The following is a 21,130-nucleotide window of genomic DNA, read 5'->3' as shown; positions in this document are numbered from 1 at the left end:
TTACTGCCTGTAACTTAATAACAGTTCTGATCTGATCTGATCTGATCAATTCCATTTGTTCAAATAGGATTGAGAGTGCAGAGATTTATTACTTTATAAATAAAATTTCAATGAATTAGAATTATTCTCTATCTATATTCTGATTAATTGTCCCAGTGTTTAGAGTATGCTCAGTCCCATATCTTATCATGTTATATTTATATTAATTTGCTGTGATTCTATGAATCTGATTAGAGTTATTACTTTAATGCTGTGAACATACAGTGATTAAAGTTATCATTATCATGCTGTGAACATACAGTAATACCGTGAATATAATTAAAGTTATCATCTTTATACTGTGAACCTACAGTAGTACTATGAATTTAATTAAAGTTATCATCTTAATACTGTGAACATTCAGTGTAATGGTTCATACCTGCTGTCTCCCTTACGGGTAGGGAGTTACCTCTGGTCACTGTGTGAATGCCTTCCCAAGGCAATCGAACTTCATCTTGTGTGTCTCCTTTCCTATCGTGGTATTCTCTTTTTTTTCCTATCCCCCTTATCCTTGCCTTCCTCCCGATGCTTTATAAGGGTAAGGAGGTGGCGATTTAAGGAAGAGTCACTGCCTTTACAAAGGAGGTGACTGTTTTAAGGAATGGCTTCTTTAAAGGCAGCGTGAGACCCTTAGAGGATAGGTGGCTCATTGTTATTATTCTTTAATAATAATATTGTTTCATTAAAACCTAAGTTGCAGGGTTCGTTGTTTTGAGGGCCTGGTATTGGTCCGGTTCGGTTCTGGTACTGGTCCTAGTCGTGTTCGCTTGTGGGTTTGGCTAGGGTTCATGCCCAGGTGATCTGGGCAAACTTTGGCAAACCCAGGGAGAGCCCAGACGCTTGGGTGACGAAAAACATTTTTTTTTTTGCAATCAGCCACTTGAAATCTGCCGGTACCTCAAAATCTAACAAATATGTCTCTGACTTGACTGATAGCATTAAATTTGTGGTGAGGATTGGATTCTGAAGGATGCATGCATAACCATGTTCAAGTGCAAAGGACCCATTTTCAAGTTACAAAACACACCCAGTTTGATCAAGGGGTTGAATACCACCAACATGCACCCTTATATTGCTCCTTACCACATGGTTTACAGTTAATCTTGTATACCCTTAATCCTCCAAAAGTTTGTTTTTGTAATATCCTCAATTTTTTCAGATTTTTTAACACAACAAGAGTCACCCTTTAAGGTTAGGATAATCAAAAACTTGCATTGAAAGGAAATTCTGAAAGTAAAGCAATCACTCAACCACTTGTTCAGCAGGAAGACTGAATTAAGCAAATGACAATAACTATCACTTAACCACTTTTCAGTGAGAGGACTAGGAATAACAAAACTATCACTCAACCACTTATTAAGTGGAAGGATCAGAGTACGATATAAAATAGAGATAGGCGGCAAAACCAGCCTTTTCCACTTATTCAGTGGGCATTAAGGAATAATTCATAATGGAGTTGCTGTTAGTACTACTAATCAGCATTACAATAATTAACATGAACTGCAAATCAAGAGGTATTGCTATCCAACAGCTGCAAATAATGTCCAATGTTATTATCAAGTTTTAAGAGACTCTCCACTAAAGAAACAACCCCCCAAACTCCAAACACTAAATCTGATATACCTAACAGGCAAACTGAAAAGACAGACCAGCAACATAAAAACTCACTAAAATGCTTATAACTCCTCCAAAAATCGATGGATAGGCTTGAAATCAAATGCTGAAGAAGGCTAGAGAGGAGACGCCAAAACCCAAACCCCTTACAAGCAGCAAATATCACCTAACATATATTGCACACTTCCCAATGCAGACACATGCATGGTACGACCTGGGAGAGAGGGCGAACTTCACTATAAAATTACAATTTGCATTAAAACCTTTGAAAATTTGCAAAATGGATTGCCTAGGCCAAAGGAAAACATAGAGAGAATACCTAGAAGCAACATAAACCCTCTCGAAGACTTATGATTGAATTTCACTTTTAGCTCCACAATAACCAGCAACCTGGAAGCTCACAAACACCCCAAAATATCAGAAAACTGAAAAAGCCTCATTAAAATCCATCTCAATATAGCTCAATCTATTGCTCTGGATGAGAAATAGTCTCTCCAATCAGTTAGGTGCTATCTTTCAAGCACGAAACTGACACAAGCTACGAAGCTCTCAACTTTGAAACACAAGTTTGGCACAAATTCGGCAGCACTTCGTTACAAAATATTCATGGACACCAAAACAAGAGCCCAACACTCTTAGTTATAACCTTGGTGTCTCCAAATTCAAATTCACATTCCCTCCAAATGGACGCCAAACCCAAATGCACGCTAATTTCACCTTAATTTAAAATTTGCATTTCATTTCCCCTCCTTTCCAAGTCGACCTTCACATAGAAGCAAATATACTTTTTAAAAATGACACAAAAATAATAATGTGGCATCCAAGGTAGATAAGTGAAATATACTATAAAATTAACTTATTTCCCATAAGGTATCCATCTTGCCTTAATAATATTTCACTTTATAAAATAGTTTTCCTCAACAATAAATTGCCGAACCTTATGACATAAAATGATACTTTATCACCTCAAGTCGTCCCCTTAAGTCATAACCAAAAATACATAAGTCATATGCCTAGGCCAAGGGGCATTGAAATATATTAAAAATACTTTTTCCATGTGCTGAAAAACTGCCATAGTGAACTGAAGGCTAAAGTATTGAAAACTGCACTGCTAGAAATAGCCTTTGAATTGGACCAATTAAACCTTCCAAAACTAGCATTGGCAAAAATAGTACTTACTAAAAATAGCATATTTGCTAAAAATAGTGTTTCCAAATGCATTTTAACTACATTCTGAGTAGTTGTCGCAATTTACTAAAAATAGTAATTCCGAAAAAGTCTTCAGATTCGTTCGCATGTCACACCATTGTGAGGCTCTTTGAAAACCCAGAAAAACACAAAAAAATGAGCTGTGCTCACCCCTACTTACTAAAAATAGTAAGTATATGAAACTCCATTGGTTGCTACATATGTACCATCATTGTGAAGCTTTTTGAAAACCCAAAAGGAGTCCAGAGTCAAAACTGTAAAAATCCAACATGCAAGCCACCAAAATTGCCAAAACATCCTCTTAGAAAATAGGAAACCCTAATTCTGCCTCTGACTGACCAATGAGTCTCGGTATTGGCCAATAGTCCCAAAAACAAACTAGAGCGGAAAAGGGGACATTATAGTCCGCCCTTCCCAAAATTGCTTGTCCTCAAGCAATGTCACCACAACTCCAGAAAATTTTAAACCGATCCACTTTAAAGCAAGTACGATCCCATGTTCCCATGTTCGTCTCGGGAAGAACCTACCATGCCTATGCTGCGCCACTCTGATCATATCAGTGAAAACATCACGCCAAAACTTCCCTAACCTCCCTTGTAACTCCAAAATGTTACCATCCATGATACTCAAACTGAAAAATCTTGGAGGACTGAAATCAATATCATGCAGCATCTCATGCCCATAAAGCTCTGAGTAATCAATACCAACAATGCCACTATCTATCACAAGCCTTGGCAATAGGAAATAAAGTCCACTCAACTCACAATCAAACTCCACAATATATCTCCCCAAGGTGTCAAGCAGAGCCATGACTATAAATGTGACTTCTCCAAATCTCCTTGCAAAGAGGAAAACAATCCTTTGCAAGAGATCAACAAACTCATCCCCATAACTCCACATGAATCTACTAGGCTTAAATTGAATTATTCTGATACAACCATGGAGACTTCTAAAAACTCTTATAGTTCCCACTCCAAGCACCTCAGAATGATGAACCATAGAAAGCAAAGGTTCGCTGTCACAATCATAAGTAGAAGGAGGGTATAAGGATAACCACTAGTTAGAGTTTGAACACTTCCCATTAACGGATATTGATTGCCCAGCTTGCCATACCTCTTATCTGAGACCATAAACCCGTCCTCCCAGGAGACTGTGAAGTTTGAAAAAGAGTACACCAATAGCCCACCAAATCTGAAATGATTGACTTGAGATCTGATTTTAGGAAAATTAGCATCCAAGAAGATGAACAACTGCTGCAACAAATGAAATCGTCATCTAAAACAACACATCTGGTCAAGTCCAAGGCTGGAAATATCCTTTCTAGTGACCCCAACTCTATTTTGAGCCATCCTTTGCTCATAATATCTTACCAATTCACTAGCTGATGAGCAAAAGGAACCATCAAATGGCTGGTAAAGAAGGGAAGGACACCATCAAGACTGAAAATTTGTTCCTTATACCTCCAAAGATCCTTCTTTCCACATTTAATAAGCTCCATCAGACCATGTTGATGATCTTGAGCCTGGATATCCAACCGAAAGTGATTTTCAACACACTAGAAATAGAACTCAACATATCCCCAAGTGCTAGTAAGGACCAAGTGCATACTCAAGAAGTTGATGTCTCCTCTAGTGAACCCTTGAAGCCTAACCATGAAAGCTTCATTAACATTGGAGTATGGAACAAATGTTGTCCTCAAATTTAACTCCCCAAATGGACTAGCATGAACCTTATTATTATTCAAACCAAGGAATAGGTTATCAAGCATGCAATCACCACGTTTTGGTCCTTCTTTCTCCCCTACTTCATGAGTATTAAGTCTGAAATCTTCACTCCTTGCTGCTGCAATGAAACCTTGGATGGCTACTAAATTGTGTTTAGACAACACCTTGATGCCAAATATGTTGAAATCATCCTGATTCAATACTTTCCAAGTGGATTCTTCATCCTCAACCCCACTTATGTGTTTAGTATCAAGCAGCCTTAGAAGATTACTATTCACAAAACGTGACACATCCTCATAGTTTGACATCACATCATCCATACATTGGAAACCAGACTCAGTCTAATGTTCGATCACTTCACCACATGTTTTATCATCCATCATGAAGAGAGGGTTTTCATAACTTCCTCGATACCCACTTCATAGAGAGGGTTATCAAGAATTTGGAAGCCATCCCTTTCCTCTTGCTCACTTCCATCTTGCTGATCCGAATGTGCACATGTAACTTTTTCTTTTTCTTGTGAAGTTCTCAAGATCAAACTCTTTTGGAAGACTATCAAGCTCACCAATTACTTGCTCAATTTCTTCAGCTATTTGTTCATTCTCTTGCTCGCTGTAAAATTTGAAATCAGCAAACTAATCTTCTACCTCCATTAGAGCCAATTGAATATTTTCTAACATGATTTTTGTCGACTCAAGCTCAAGAGTAAGCTCTTCAACTTTCCTCTCTTTTCTTGGGAAAACACTAAGGATCTTCTTTGCAGATTTGATGGCATAATCACGATCTGTGATCAATTTTATGCACTCTAATTTCAATGTCTCCAAAGAGTCTTTGATTAGTTGCAGATTAGGGAGAGCAACTTCATCCTAAACTCCTTTTTGGTCTCTCCTCAATTGAGCCTTCCAATAGAGTTCTTCTATCAAACTGTGTATGGTCAAACCCAGATAGAACTCGCACCTCATTCTCAAAGGACCTCATGAATTTATCTTTCCACTTGTGAACATGCAAAGGTGGTGTACTGGTGATTGGCTTAAATTGAAAATAAAAACTTTTTTTCTTGTTTTCCCTGCCCTCAAAGCTGCTCCAAGACTCCTTTTCTTCACCACCCACTAGCTGCAATTGCTCAATATCATGAATAGGTAAATCAGAATTGTATTTTACAGTGTTCCACGGAAACACATTTCCCCATCCTAGGCCCAAGTCTCCTTGTCCCCGAAACCCGTCCCTGAAACTTTTTCCCTTTGTCTCCCCCTCCCCAAAGTTCGCCCCTATGTCCTCCCGTCTCCCCGTCCCCAACGACCATGGAACATTGGTAGTTTAGAACCTCTTTAAACTTTCCATCATCGAGAACCTCTAACTCTACATCCTCCTCAATGTCCTCTTGATCAAAGGACATGGTAGCCCTCAACTTGATCAATGAGTCGTTGCTGATCGCTGTTTTGAAAGTTTCTGTAGAAACATATTCTTCTTTAGTGGTTGCAACCATCCGAAAGGGGTCACATTATGGACTTTTGCCAAGCAAACTCTTTTCCGAAAGACACCTTCTCCTCTAATGGCCTCTTCATAGCTTACAACACAATCTGTTTGTTGAGCCTCATTAGGATCTAAGGGAAATTCATCCCACACGGTTTCCTTGTCATCCTTACCTGCCTTCACACCGGGATCCTGTTGTGACGTCTTCACACATCGCCCCATTGCAAATGGGGACCCCCACTTTTCGCTTTTTAGAGTAGAAGTTTTGCCTAGTTTCCTAGTGTTTGCCTAGTGCCGTCTAGGGTTTTTTGAGGTTATAGGATCAAGTTGCAAACGTTAATATTTAATGATCCTAAATTTTGTCTAAGTGTTAACCTTTTGAGCGTTAACGTGTTTTTAAACATGCGCATCAGTGATTTTAAAGTGCCAGGGTATTCCTAGACCTTTTGGAGTTGTTTTCTCGCACTTTATCTCGATAATTTCCTAGCGTTTCGCTCATCTTTTTGAAAAATTTGCCTAAGTCCAGTCTAATTTTGAAGTTTGTAAGCGCTTTTGAGTGGTTAAAATGCCAAATTCCTAAGGGAAATCCATATTCCAAGGGTTGGAAGGTCAAATTCCATGCTAGAGGTGCTTTTCCCCTCATATTCCAGACTACCTAAAACAGTGCGAGACACGCAATGGATTTCAAAGAATTGATTGATTTACAGAATGAGCAAGACGCTCATAAATAATACAAGGGTGTTTACAAGAATAGCAAGTTTTTAATAAGAAACTACTGAGAAGATCGTAGAAGATCTTACTAAAATAGAATATACACTATTGAGCATTAATACTAAAATTAACATTATTTTAATATTCTAATACCCTCCCTTAATGCTCAATCTATTAACTACACCTATAGACCCCCTGAATTTTACAAATTTATCAGGACCAAGGGGCTTGGTGAAGATGTCTGCTGGCTGCTCCGAGGTAGGAACATACAACAACTGGATAGATCTGTCTTCAACTAGCTGTCGAATATAGTGACAATGAGTTTCCACATGCTTGGTTCTTTCATGGAAGACTGGATTCTTGGCGAGTTTGAGCACTTCTTGATTATCACAGAATAAGGGAGTTGGACTTGCCTGGGAGACATGCATATACGCAAGCATTTGTCGAAGCCAAACCGCCTCACAAGATGCCTTAACTGCTCCCCAATACTCTGCTTCTGTCGAGGAGAGAGCCACTGCCTGCTGCTTCTTACTAGTCCATGTGACAACACTAGATCCCAAACTAAACACATACCCTGCTGTAGATTTACTGTCATCAACCGAACCTGCCCAGTCAGAATCTGTGTAACCACTAAGTGTAGGATCAAAACTCCGAGTGTACAGAAGTCCATAATCAGGAGTGCCACTCACATAACCCAGCACACACTTCACTGCTATCCAATGATCAACCTTGGGAGCTGTTATGAAGCGTGAAATGTAGATCACTGCAAAATTGATGTCAGGTCTAGTGGTAGTAAGATAGATGAGGCTGCCCACTAGTTGCCTGAACAAAGATTCATCCACAGCTGGTGAAGATGACTGAGCTGAAAGTTTGAGCTCGGGTTCCATAGGAGTAGAGGTAGGTTTGCAATCCTGCATTGTGAACCTTTCCACAAGACTTTTGGCAAACTTGGACTGAGAGAGAAAGATATTGTTCTCAGTCTGCCAGACTTCAACACCTAAGCAGTAATGTAGAAGTCCCAAATCTGTCATATCAAAGGTGCGGCACAAATCCTGTTTGATCCCAATGATCAAATGTGCTGAACTGCCAGTAATGATTAAGTCATTCACATAGACAACCACAAACAGAACATCATTACTGGTATGCTTGATATATAGGTTTGCATCAGATGGACTCCGCTGAAAACCATGATCTGTCAGGTACTTATCAATTTTCATGTACCAAGCCCGAGGAGCTTGTTTCAGACCATAGAGTGCTTTGACTAGTCTACAAACCTTCTGTTCTTGACCAACAACCTTGAATCTTGGGGGTTGTGTCATGTAGACTTATTCTTGTAAGTCACCATTCAAAAAAGCACTCTTGATGTCCATCTGATGGACTTTCCAACTGAATTGGGCTGCCAAGGCAAGAACGAGCCTTATGGTACTCATTTTGGCTGTAGGAGCAAAAGTCTCCTCGTAGTCAATGCCTTCTTTCTGTGAGAACCCACGAGCAACAAGACGAGCCTTATACTTGTCTAGGGTTCCATCAGCTTTGTATTTTACTTTGTACACCCATTTGCAGCTAATGGGCTTCTTCCCTGAAGGAAGATCAGAAAGGGCCCAAGTGTGATTCTTCTGAAGACTCTTGAACTCAGCTTCCATAGCATGTTCCCACTCAGGTATACCTTTAGCCTCTGAATATGTCTGAGGCTCAAAAACGCTGTGTATGTTAGCTATGAGAGAAAAATTGACTGTATGCTGCTGTTTGCTCTTACTACGGGAGGTTCTACCCTCAATGAGCTCAGTATCCCTGAGATCACCAATGGTCTTGGCCCACCATTTAGGCCGAAGAGTAGAAGTGCTAACATCTGGAGGAGCTAGAAGAGGCTCAGGATCAGGAATAGGAGCAGTAGGAGGAGGATTATTCTCCGGAGGGAACTCAGGTAGTGCATCATCGAAAATGGATTCTGCATCATCCCGCCCATTAGGCGAACCTAATGGAAGAAGAACATTGTGAGGCTGATCCTCAGAACACTGCTTAGAAGGGGACTGAAAGAATCCTCTGTCTTCATCAAATACAACATCACGACTGAAGATAAGACGTTCAGTGTCTATATCTATCAGTCTGTAGGCCTTATGGTGATCACTGTATCCTGCCATCATGAGTATCTGACTTTTGGAATCCAACTTGGAGCGCTTAGCATCTGGAATTCAAACATAGGCAACAGAGCCAAAAACCTTCAGGTGGCTGATCTTAGGCTTCTGACCTGACCAAACCTCTTCTGGAGTCTTCCCCTTAACAGCCTGAGTAGGGGAACGGTTAAGGAGGTAGACAACAGTAAACACTGCTTCAGCCCAATACTTATTCGGAACACATCTGTGTTGTAACATTGAGTGAGCCATCTCAACAACCGTACGATACAACATTGTTTTGCTGAGTAGTGTAGGGTGTAGTCCACTGGCGTTTGATGCCATGGGTATCACAGAAGTTGGAGAATGCAAAAGAACAAAATTCCCCCCCGTTATCTGTCCTAAGAGTAACGATGCTACATGTAGACTCTTTTTCAACTAAGGACTTAAACTTCTGAAAGATACTAAATACATTTGATTTGTGTTTAAGAAAGTACACCCACATCTTTCTACTAAAATCATCTACAATAAGCAAAAAGTATTTGCAACCAGTAACATAAGATGTATTCATAGGACCACAAATATTAGCATGAAGTAATTGAAGTACCTTAGATGTGCGCCAAGACTCTCCATGTGTGAATGAAGTCTGATGCTGTTTGCTAGCTTGACAGGCGCCACAAACTCCAAGATGCTGAGTCTGAATATCAAGTAACCTTGAAACAAGTCCCTCTCGAGATAGCTGAGAGAGATACTGAATTTTGAGATGTCCATATCTCTGATGCCACAAAGTGCTGAGAGGGGAAACACGAGCTGCCAGAGCCACTTCAGGAGAATCACCAGTGTCAAGAAGCCTGTATAGGCCATGATCCTCTAGACCAACAGCAACAGTAAGACAAGTCTCCCGATCAATGATGGAACACTTGTGAGCACTGAACACCACATCTAGCTGAGTCAGATTCCTCATAATGACTGAAAGAGAGCAGATTAAGTTCCATACCAGGAACATAGTACACATTCAGGAAGATGAGATTCCTGCCACTAGACTGTATCTGAACAGTGCCTTTGCCAACAACTGTATACTCCTCACCTTCGCCGAATACAACGGAATCACTGAAAGATGAGAAGCCTGTAAACCACTCACGCCGATGAGAAAAGTGACGTGATGCACCAGAGTCGATGTCCCAAGCAGAAGACCTGGCATGATTTGAAGACCTCTTAGCCATAAAGGCATAAAAGGCAGACTCCTTCTGCTCAAAATGTTCAACAACATGCGCCTTCTGGTGTGACCCTCCCTGCTTCTTTTGTTTAGAAGTGAGCCTCTGACGACAATCTTTCTTCATGTGGCCGTACTTGTGACAGTAATTGCACTGCACATTCTTCTTAGCATCATCCTGTGTTTGAGAAGAGCCTTTTTGCTGAAAAGGCTGAGAGGACTGAAATTTGCCTTTATCCTTGTGAAAGGATTTGGCTGTAAAGGCATTTTCCGAGGAGGCTGACGTAGTACTACTACCAAACTGTTGTTACCAGCGATCTTGCTGCAGAAGTTTGGTGCACAATTCTGAAAACTTCAGGTCAACATTAGTTGAAGTAATATTGAGGGTCTCAATGAAGTGTTCATACAATTTCGGAAGACTTTTCAGAGTGATTACTACCATGTCTTCTTCCTCCATAGTTCGACCAATAGCTTCGAGCTGATATCGAATGTCCTTGATCCTCGTGAGGTGTTCCTGTAAGGACATGCGTTCGTCCATCATGATGGAGAACAACTGATTCTTCAGAAAGAATGCTCGGCTCTTGTCGGATGTCTCATGCAATTCCTTTAGATGCTTCCAGATGTCGGAAGCTGTCTTGCCGGAAGGAATCTGCGGTAACTGATCATCAATCACAAAGAGTTTGAAAAGCATAACTGCCTACCGATTGCGCTCATCAAACTTATCTTGATTTGCACCAGGTGTACCAGGATTGAGCTCTTTTCCCAAAACAAGCTGGTCAAAACGCCTATATTCGAAAATGGTCAACATACGCTGTTTCCAGATGCTGTAATTGTTGCCATTAAAGTGTTGACTGCCTTCTAACATCAGGTTGGTTAGGGAAGCCATTTGCACGTTTCCCAATGCATTGAAAACGAAAAAAAACTGAGAAGAGGTGCTGGCACAAAATTCAAAATTTTTGAATCCCACTGCAGAAACAGAGGCAGATGCAGGTACAAACTTCAAAAAATGAAGTACGACTAGCACAAATTTCAAGAAAATTTTTTCGACTGACCCAGAAAAATCCGAAGACAACCCAGAAATCCTTGTGAAAAACCCAGAAGGAATCTGCTGTCGGAATCTAGATCCGCTAGTTCGAAAATCGAGGCACCTAGAAAATTCTGACGACGACCCAGTTGAGATCTCGAAAAACCCACCACGAATCTGTACTCAGAAATTTGTTTTCGACTGAATCTGGAGGGTCAAAACCCTATCCGAAAGTCAAAAAACGCGGGTTTGACCAAGTTGCAGGTTGCAGAAAAAATAGCGGGTTTGTACTGCGCTGAAAAATGCTGAAAACCCTCGCCAGACAGACGCAAACAGGAAGAATCCTGTTACACGGCATAAACATAGTCCAAAACGGACTTTAGAAATTTTTTTTTCAAAAATCTGCAGCAAAACTAAGAGGCCCGAAAAATCTCGGAAAATAATTCACCAATTCTTTATTCAGGCTCTGATACCATAAAACAGTGCGAGACACGCAATGGATTTCAAAGAATTGATTGATTTACAGAATGAGCAAGACGCTCATAAATAATACAAGGGTATTTACAAGAATAGCAAGTTTCTAATAAGAAACTGCTGAGAAGATCGTAGAAGATCTTACTAAAATAGAATATACACTATTGAGCATTAATACTAAAATTAACATTATTTTAATATTCTAATACTACCCACCCTTTTCCCCCACTCAAAATCCACACTACACATGGGTTTCCCCTGAAATCCATACTGTCTATGATTTTCCACCATTGTTTATCCATGCCTGGGTCGATTTTCCCCTAGAAGTTGTAAAATTTGGCTAAGTATCAGGATTTTTCCAGTCTACCATCGATTTTCCACCAGCAGTACGGACTGGAGTGCAGACTATAGTGCAGACAACGTTGAGGATGATTCCATGCCTGGGTCGATTTTCCACCAGGATGTTTTGTGACATGTTAGCGCACATTTTTGTGTAGACTCTCAGTCCATACCCAAGTCGATTTTCCACTGAGAGCATTTTGATGAATTTTGAGTTTGGATTTTTATCCAGATTGAAGTCGAAATTCCACTAGGGAGTATTTTTTGCAAATGAAGAGAATTTTTGTGTGGATTCTTTATCCATGCCCAAGTCAATTTTCCCTTGGCCTATTTTATGTGCAAGATTGATGAAATTTTGTTGGGATTTTTATCCCAACATGGGGCGAATTTCCCCCAAGAGCATTTTAGTGATTTTAAATGAGTTTTTGTTGGGATTTTTATCCCTACATGGGGCGATTTTCCCCCAAGGGTTAATTTTGATCTAAATTTTGGAATATTTTAAATAAATTGACCCCAAATTTAATTGTTTTTACAAGTGTTGACGATTATTTAAAAATTATTATTTAATGACTTGCAATGTTTTAAAAAATTAAAAAATATTATTCCCTAGACAAGTTGATTTTCCCACAAGTGTAAAAGAGCAAAAGTTTTACCCCACATTGCTTGTGTGGTGAAAACTCAAGGTGAAAACATGTTTAAAGAGTGGTGACCAACATTAAAATATCATTATATTTGCTGAGTGTGATTGCTAAGTTGTTGATTTGGGTGATTTTCTCCAGCTGGGCGATTTTGGTGAAGTGTCTACTTGACACATTTGGAGTTGAAAGTTAGTTTTGTTGTTCATTTTCTGCCTATTCCCAGCTGGGCAATATTTCTTGGCAGCCATTGGAGCAAGTTTTTTAGAGTAATTTTCAGATTTGGGAGGTGGCGCCATGGCTGAAGTTGGGCGATTTTATTTGGGAGGTTGATTCCTCCATATCTTGATGAATTTTGGTGATATTTTTTTAGTGTTAAGGGGCTGCCATTATTTTCAGACCTTGCTGGGCGCCATTTCTGGGAGTGATTTGACCTCCATTGTTGGCTGGGAACACATTTTCAGAATTATTCTTCATTGCCCAGCTCATCCACACTAAGGCGATTTTGGTTGAGGGCTGTTTGGAGGATTTTTTAGTGCATTTTCAGGGGCTGCCATTGTTGTTACAGTCTGAAACTCCATAGTTGCAGGTTGTCTTCAGACTGATTTTCATTTCCAGCCACTTGCCAACTTGGAAAATTTTACTCGGGCGTCATTTCTTATGAGTTTTTTGGGCATTTGGTGGAGCTTCCATTGTTGATCTAAGTCTGAAACTCCATTTTCAGATTTAAATATTTTTACAACCTGACACAAATTTGGTAGCACTTCGTTACAAAATATTCACGGATACCAAAATAAGAGCCCAACGCTCTTATTTATAACCTTGGTGTCTCTAAATTCAAATTCTCATTTTCTCTAAATGGACACCAAACCCAAATGCACACTAATTTCACCTTAATTTGAAATTTGCATTTCATTTCCCCTCCTTTCCAAGTCGACCTTCACATAGAAGCAAACATACTTTATAAAAATGACAATAAAATAATAATGTGGCACCCAAGGTAGATAAGTGAAATATATTATAAAATTAACTTATTTCCCATAAGGCATCCATCTTGCCTTATAAATATTTCACTTTATAAAATATTTTTCCTCAACAATAAATCACCCAACCTTGTAACATAAAATAATACTTTATCACCTCAAGTCGTCCCCTTAAGTCATAACCAAAAATACATAAGTCATATGCCTAGGCCAAGGGGCATTAAAATATATTAAAAATACTTTTTCCATGTGCTGAACAACTAATGTAGTAAGCTAAAGGCTAAAGTACTGAAAACTGCACTGCCGAAAATAGTCTCTGAATTGGACGAATGAAACCTGCCAAAAATAGCAGTGCCAAAAATAGTACTTACTAAAAATAGTATATTGCTAAAAATAGTAAGTGTGTCGAAATGCATTTTAACCACATTTTGAGGAGCCATTGCAACTTACTAAAAATAGTAAGTCCGAAAAAGTCTTCAAATTTGTTTGCATGTCACATTATCACGAGGCTCTCTGAAAACCTTGAAAAACCCAAAAAAATGAGCTGTCCTCACCCCTACTTACTAAAAATAGTAAGTATACCAAACTCCATTGATTGCTACGCATGTACCATCATTTCAAAGCTTTCTGAAAACCCAGAAGGAATCTAGATTCAAAACTATAAAACTCCAACATGCAAGCCACCAAAATTGCCAAAACATCCTCCTGTAAAATGGTAAACCCTAATTTTGTCGTTGACTGACCAACGGGTCTCAAGATTGGCCAATAGCTCCCAAAGCAAACTAGAGCGGAAAAAGGGACATTATAGTTTTTGCCTTACTATATACCAAAAACTACGAGAGGAGACTCCAAAATGTTAAAAGATGTAATGTCCCCTTCTCAATGATGTGCTTTCAATGGTCCATTGGCCTATTCCGGAGACTCGTAGGCTATGTGGAAAGGAGAATTAGGGTTTCCAACTTTTGTGGAGTTCTGCACTAGCTTTCTAGGGTTTATCAGGAGGGAATTCTTCAGTTCTGTCTATGGTTTCCTTCTGGGTTTTTCATGAGCTCCAAGGTAGCATAACATGCATTGGATTCTTTGGTGAAGTGAGAGCTTACTATTTTTAGTAAGTTAGGGTTTGGCTGTTTGGATGATGTTGTCTTACTGAGCTTTCCAAGCTCTTTCTCTGGGTGCGAAGATCATGATTTTCGGAGAAGTATTTCATGACTTACTATTTGTTGTAAGTGGCAATATTGAGTGTTTCTATTTTTAGTAGTCTCGGACAGGGTCTTGATTCAACACAGTTCAATGGTCTTCCTCGCATAGCTTCATCCTTGATTTTGATGTTAATCAGTACCGGAGTTGTAAGTTATTGAATTAAATATTATTTCCTTATCCTAAGGTTTAATATTTAACTATTTTATTATTGATTAATTGTGTTGTGGGTGACTTAGGGAAAAGGATAAATATCTGCTACTAATATTATTATTTCCCCTAGTTAGGTGGCGTTGAGAATGATTAAACATGTCATGTTTATATTGTTTTAATATTGCAAGTTGTTCACCTAGCAAAAGTTCGAACTTTGCCTAGGGAGTTGGGAATAAGTGGATGCCATTTTGAGGGGACATGTTTAATAAAATTCAAATGTGTTGGGCATCTTGGAGTGTATTGAAGCGACATGTAATTTGGGGCGTATTTGTGTGCATTTGCATTTGAATTTGGTGGAGCAAGAAGTTATAAATAAGAGCCTTGGGCTCTCATTTTGGTTATCTTGAAAAATTGCATCGTTATGTTGCCAGTTTGGCGATTGAACTTGAAGCTTCGGAGTGTGGCTCCCTAGTATTGCCAGTTTCGTACTTGAGACATAGTACGTAGCTGAGTGGTGTATTCTTGGTGACATTTTCAGTGTGTAATTTCAGTTTTTTCAGTGTGGAGTGTTTTCTGGTTGTTGGTCGCGGATTTGCTGAAAGCACTCTTTGCTCATACCTCTTGGCCAGGCAATTCTATCATTCTGGGTATTGGCTCCTTATTTTTCTATGTACCAAGCGATAGCATTTGTAAGTTTTTAGCACTAATCTCTGAGTATTCATTTTTATCTTGCAAATCGAACTTTCCAGCTTTGGTGTTTTTCTCTGTGTGGGCATTTGGTAGCGAGTTGAGTTCAATGGGATTTTTGGAGGTCAGTTTGTTGGTTGTACTTGGTCATTATTGATATATTAGCAGTTTAGGATTGGTTTGGAGTGATTTGGGTGAGTTGTGAGCAAAGAAACGGGACTCGGACTCGGCTCGGACTCGGCAAGGCCGACTCGGACTCGGGACTCGGCATCAGACTCGGCTCCAAACTCGGCTGGACTCGGGAAAGTGAAAAACTCAAGAAATTTAGAGATTTTTAAAGATTTAAAACTAGTTTCAGGCACCCTTTATTGAATACACCTTAAAGACACAATAACATCATCAAACTCGGCTCATTTGATTACATACACAAGTATACATCAATCACATAAGCATAAACGCAAATTGTAGCTGAAGGAAATAACAAACATAGATATATAAATATTGTCAAATGTATACAATATTACAAAACTCATGGAATAAAAAATCCATGTCATCATATGATCATCATCAAATGTTTCATACAAATACCAAAGGTAAATACAACTACAAGCCTATGGCTCAGAGGAGCCTGCACCCTCTGGCCCCGGCCCCCTGCGAAGGCGTCTAAGGTAGGTCCTGGATGATTCGACAGCCATAGCCGCTCCCCGTGACACAATGCCATGCTCACCAACATCAGGAACATCCGTGTCACTATCTGCCTCTAAATCTCCTATCTGTACTCGTGCTCTCCGCTCCTCCTCTGCCATGGCTACAGTCTCAGCTTCTATATCTACCTAGTTGATCCAATCAGTGTCAGACTCGGAGCTTAAATTTTCCCTACTTCTATCGACGCAGTTTCCCCCCATATTTTTTGACGGGGGTTTGGGGGCAGCGCCCCTTGTGCGCTCCCTGTCGCGATACAGGGCGGGGTCGAGGGGCAGCGCCCCGCGAGGCCAAAAAAACTTATTATTAATAAAGGTGTCGAGTGTTATTTTTCTATTGGCTGACATGTTGTAACCCTAATTTTTCTCATTCTCAAGCGAAGGTTGTAGTGAACAAAGACGATACCATTCATTTAAAAAAAACTTTTTAAAATGTATTTTTTTTATCATTTTAGTAACCCAGCCAGTAGCCGAGTTTGAGGCTTGGGACTCGCCGAGTTTGGCGAGTTTGAGCCACACTCGCCAACTCGGCGAGTCTGGCGAGTTTGCTCACTAGACTCGGACGAGTCCGAGTTCGAGCCCCAGAGACTCGGCTAGCATGACTCGGACTCGGACTCGCCTAGGCGAGTCCGGGCAAGTCCCGTTTCTTTGGTTGTCAGAGAGTTTTATGCATTTTAGTGTGTCTTGGTGTTGCTGGTTGTGCATTTCCAGCTTGCTGTAAAAAATTACAGATTTCCAAAAGTTAGTGTTTGGGTGTGCATTTAGGAGTGTGAGTAGATTAGTTGATTTGGGAGTGATTTGGAATGATTTGGGTGAGTTTGGAGAGAGATATGAGTATGTCATAGCTTCTTGAAGTTGCTGGTCTGCGTGTCATTGCTCCTAGAATTTCATGATTTCTTGTTGAAGGGCCTTTTGAGGAGTTAGCACTTGTTTGGGGATATTTATCAGCTTGGACAGCATTGCTTCACTATTCAATCTCTCTATTTTCTATATTGTAAGGTTAAGTAGTAGTACTACTAACCATTTCTGATGTGTTGCTTAACCATTGCATAAGTGGAAGACGCTGGCTTAGTCACCTTCTTGCTTTGTAATTCAGTTTATGTACTCAGTCCTCTCACTGAATAAGTGGTCGAGTGATAGCTTTATGAAATGTCCTCTCGCCGAAATACACGGTAGAGTGATTGAGTTTTAGTTTCGTGTTATTTCCCTTGGTTGGTTTACCACCAAGAGTTCAGTTTCTATCCTGTTGGATAAGCAAAAGGGGCTGGCTTGCCGCCTGTGCATTGTAATTTCAGTTTGGTTTATGGTGCTAATGATCTCCACAGCACTGTATGCTCTCACCTTCCCAGGTTGGGCTCTTGGTGATCAGAAAGTGGAGGGTTGCTTTCAGTTGTATGGATTATTTCTTTAACCTTAACTGGTTATGGTGTTTTCTTTGTAATTCTTATTGCTAAAAAACCAAAAAATAACTTAAGGGGAATATTACAAAAGAGTACCACCAAGGGCTTCAAAATATCCTCAAGATCCCCAATTGGAGCATTATTATTCAATGTGAATGGGCATCAAATCTACTGGTTTATTGATCAGAGAACAAGATTGGGGTGAAGAACATTCAAATCAGAATGGTAGTGCCAGATGACCATAGAAAAGGCTATAACACAAGGCATAGGAGGTGTCAACACAAGTTAATCAACCAAATTACAGTTGGCAGGTGGCAATGGTTTCCTCTAGGAGCTCTAGTTTGCTATGTCTTCCTCTAATATAAACATTAACAGGTTAGAGCATATTTAATTGCAAAGTTGCATGGACATTGATACAGATACAAATATGGATACGGTATCGGATACGGATATGGGCATTTTTAAAGACCCCCAATATGGATACGGCTGGATATGACATTTATAAATATCACATATACATATTTTTAACACAATTTTCTAAGTTATTAGAGGAGATTTTCATTACTTCCAAAGCAATATGGACACATAATTGCTACATAAATAATTATAAGTTGATTTAACTATTTACAAGATGCAAAAATAGTAGAGTTGCACTGGAAGATAACCCAAAAAAATGGGTTGCTGAAATAGAAAAACATGCCATTTGCCTTTCTCATTTGGTGTAGTTTTTCTTTATACCATTTTTTTTCAAAAATACTGCATGAATGAAGTTTTTACTTTTTTAAAATTAAATTTAAGAAGATTTACGTCAAATTTCGAAAAAACTCAAATCTCATAGTATTTGGCATTATTGGAAATCAAGGTTTTTTGGGCATGCTTGGGTATACTATTCGACGTGTATCTGGGCTGTATCGGGTACGCATTTGTTTTGGATACGGGGATATGCACGCCCAAGTAGGGACATAGGAGTTTTCGGCTACTCTGTTTAATTGTTGAAACAATGATACTTGAACTCGATATTATTATTTTGATATTGAACTTGATGCATATGATGCTATGATTACAAGTTTATGGTGGTTTTTTTTTTATATATATAGTTTTGTACTAATGAACCCAAACCCCTTTTCAAAATTTGCCGTACCGGCGTACCAATTCTTTGGACCCAAACCTGAACCGACAACTTAGATTAAAACCATTACATATTACATATAAATTGATTTATAATAATATCAAATAAACAATCATTAATTAATAATGGAATATTCATTAGTTAATAATAGAATATTAATTAATTAATAATAATTATTACATTTATTTCATATATTCAAATTAAATATTAAATTTATAAACATCCATTAATTAATAATAATTTAATTGCTACATTTAGGCTATATTCATTGATTAGGAAAAATATGATGATCAAGGACGGGGCATGACAGATATTGCTTAACTGATTCAATTCATATTATATTGCTGATAGAAATAAATGGATGATTAATCAGTACTAAATAAGTGTATCAATATTTAATTATATTTTAATTTAATTTTTTATTTTAATTCTTTTGTGTTTTAATTTTATTATTATTAAATTATATTTCAAAGTGGGGACATTACACAAATACAAGCAAAAAATATATTTCAGGGCAGGAGTTGGAACAAGATGAAGGGAACAAAAGGGGTACCATGATAGTTATTTCAACACATAAGAAATTTAGGAGTTTTTCCTGTATCTCTGAGGATAAGTTAACCCTGTCTATTAGTTAAAAAAGGAAAAGACCATTTATTAATGCAGGTGAGTGAATAGAGACAAAGCCCTTAGTAAAATAATCCAGACAAGAACTAATAAATACTTCAAAGAAGTGGAGAAGTGGAGACACAACTCGTCTATGAACCAAGGTATGGAGATGTCAGGAAGATACTTGGTTTTGAGTTGCAAATGTTTGTGTTTCAGCTGGGTTATGATCGATGGTGTACACATGAGCATAAGGGTAAAAATGTTCCAACCTTAATTCATGGGTCACTACATACATTGTTGAGTAATGACTGTTCTGCATCGAACACAGATTTTCTTGGAAGCACTTTCAAGGTAGCAGCTGTTTGGGTGTTTTGGAGAGACATGGATCATCTCTTTATCATCAGAAGTTGGCACAATGATGAGGCACTTTCATCCTTGGTCATTAGAAAAATTTCTTACATCGTCATGAGTATGATTCTCATATTTATGAGTATTGTTCGGGTTTGCACCAATGGCCTAGGATTTTATTGTGCACCTATGAGGGATATTTTGCACATCGATGGAAGATCAAGTGGAATTGGAGAGTTATTTGTTGTTGACAGCATCTTGGGATACTTCTATCTGCGCATTTTTTATGAATGGGACAACATGGTGATCTAGAATCCATTAGTCAACTTGATAGTGGAAAGGTTTCAGAATAACAGAGTTACAAAGATCAGTACTGCGAGTTGCATCAGAGTGGAGCAGCAGGATGATATAGTATTTTTCATATGGCTTGTTTGGGATCCTGGTGGTGCTGCAAAGAATTGCTTGAGGACAAGCAATGTTGGGTCGGGAGGATCGTAATGTCCCCAATTTTTAAGGTGACATTTAATTAAATTGATATTTATTAATTTATCAAAATATAAACAAAATATTCATACAATGACTTAATATTAATTAATTTAATTAAATAACAATAAAATAATAAAATATTATTATAAGGTCACTTTATTTAATTAAGTTCTGTAGTTGGCCTGATCTTCTAGATGTTTCTTGGATGACTTTATAAGGAGGTCCTAGGGTTGAGACAAGGAATGTTTGTTTTGATAAAACATTTTAATATTTTATAATTTTTGTAGATGAAAACCTTCGGAGTTGTCAGAAGAGCTGGACGAAACCCTAGTTCTTCCAAGGGGTGGATTCGCGACGGAGTTCACAGTTGGACCAAATTTGTGAAGTCCCCATTGGAGACAAATTTTTAAGGGTTTGTTTCAGAAATAAAAATATTCACCAGTTTGTGGCATTTCATATCTGCAGATAATTCGAGGAAAAATGAATATTTATTTTTAATAATACTGAGTCTTCTGTAATGTTTGTGGGGTCATAGATAATATTGATTTAATAAGTAGACTTTGGTTCAAGTCCAATATTTTATTCAAGCTTCCCTTTATTGGGAATAATTTGTAGAGCTGTGAGTTATTGATATTGTGATGATATCTAATAAATGCAGGGAGTCACTATTTCAAAAGCTTGGAGAATGAAATAATACTAATATTCGGGATGATGGGGAAATGAAATATTTGTTGGGAGTTTTCCTTATTTGATTACTCGTTATTTTGGTTGCGAACATTTTTAAAATCTGTCTCTACTAGAGCCGATATTTTCACCTAAGCTTGTGACTGCAAGTTTGTTTCGAGAATTGATTTATATTGATGTCGGTGCAAAC

At 38.6% G+C, this 21,130-nt stretch overlaps 1 protein-coding gene across 5 annotated transcripts in view; it reads left to right on the top strand.

Annotated features, from left to right (window-relative positions):
• The window catches only part of LOC131066540 (uncharacterized), a 275,016-nt gene that overhangs the window by 59,656 nt on the left and 194,230 nt on the right, over positions 1–21,130 (top strand). The gene's annotated exons all lie outside the window — the stretch shown is intronic.

Source organism: Cryptomeria japonica, chromosome 3, assembly GCF_030272615.1.
Source record: "Cryptomeria japonica chromosome 3, Sugi_1.0, whole genome shotgun sequence".
NCBI lineage: Eukaryota > Viridiplantae > Streptophyta > Pinopsida > Cupressales > Cupressaceae > Cryptomeria > Cryptomeria japonica.
Note: the sequence above shows the minus strand (reverse complement) of the source record. Positions and strands in the feature narration are given on the sequence as shown.